The 1,062-nt window shown below is 43.0% G+C and overlaps 1 long non-coding RNA gene across 1 annotated transcript; it reads right to left on the bottom strand.

The window, feature by feature from the left end:
* Positions 1-548: 548 nt before the first annotated feature.
* LOC136194534 (uncharacterized) lies at positions 549-1,062 on the bottom strand. Its single transcript, XR_010671663.1, has 3 exons — positions 1,022-1,062; positions 776-954; positions 549-718 (listed from the first exon to the last, which is right to left on the bottom strand). It is a non-coding gene; the product is annotated as an uncharacterized lncRNA (long non-coding RNA).

The raw sequence follows: 1,062 nt of genomic DNA, 5'->3' as shown, positions 1-1,062 counted from the left end.
AAGAAGGAGCAATCTTTTTTCTTTCAATGTAATGACTTTTTTGTTAGAGGTAGTCCAATCGAAGCGCTTCGACGGTAGGCGGTAATTTGTCGTTAGATTGATATTTGAGCCTTTTGTAGTACTCGTTGAACGTGGCGGCCTAAGTAGCAACGTGCCTTTGTCGGCGTCGCCAAGACTGCAGGCGATGTCTTTGCTGAAGAAAAGGTAAAACGTTGACCTTTATTTTTGACACAAGTTGATGTGTTTTTGAAAGAATTAAAAACCCCAAAACACCGTTGACAAAACTATACGAAAAGACGGCAGACGAATTTCCTGGCGTGAAAATCAAGAGCGTCAAGACCGGCAGCGCCAGATTTTGGACAGAAGTGGGGTTGCGCAATTTGGCCGGCTTCTTTTTGAGAAACACACTGGGGGTGCGTATACTGTTCATGAGCGATTTTGAAGAGTTTTTTCCAATCCGTTATTGCTCAAGTCATCTATTCAAATTGGCATCTAAAAAGAGAAATCAAGGCGGAGCCTATTCAATTATCTACATTATGTTTCATTCGGAATTTAATCTCCTTCTTTCGGAAGTCTAAATACGTCATCTTCGCACAGGAAACCGCATCATAAATAGGAAATGTTCATCCTCTTCATCCTTCTATACCTTTTTCACCTTTTTGCGACTCGCAAACGCCCCGTCGCTTCGGATATCGTTTCGAAACACGTCGTCTTCGTTCTTAAAACACCTATTTCGTTAGTTCAAGTCGGAATTCGACAGCGGAATCGTTTTTACCGGTTTTCACGTCGTTATATCGAGTTTTCGTCGTTCGGAAGCGTCATCGTGAATTCGCCTCGTCTAATCGAAGTTCTTACAACGTCTTGGAACGTAATATATCGTTCTATCGTCTTCGGATCGCTTCGGATCACTTCTTCGAAACGTTTCTCGCATTCATCGCCGATCGCGGCTCGTCGCTAGAATCTAAATGGAAGAGTCGAAGTGTTTTCGACATTATTTTACTCGTTTCGACGTCATTCTCACCTTGGATCGTCCGAATCTGCCGTTTCGACTCGTTTTCGAGA

The sequence above is a fragment of the Oscarella lobularis genome, chromosome 13 (assembly GCF_947507565.1).
Source record: "Oscarella lobularis chromosome 13, ooOscLobu1.1, whole genome shotgun sequence".
Lineage (NCBI taxonomy): Eukaryota > Metazoa > Porifera > Homoscleromorpha > Homosclerophorida > Oscarellidae > Oscarella > Oscarella lobularis.
This window is presented reverse-complemented; position numbering and strand designations above follow the sequence as displayed.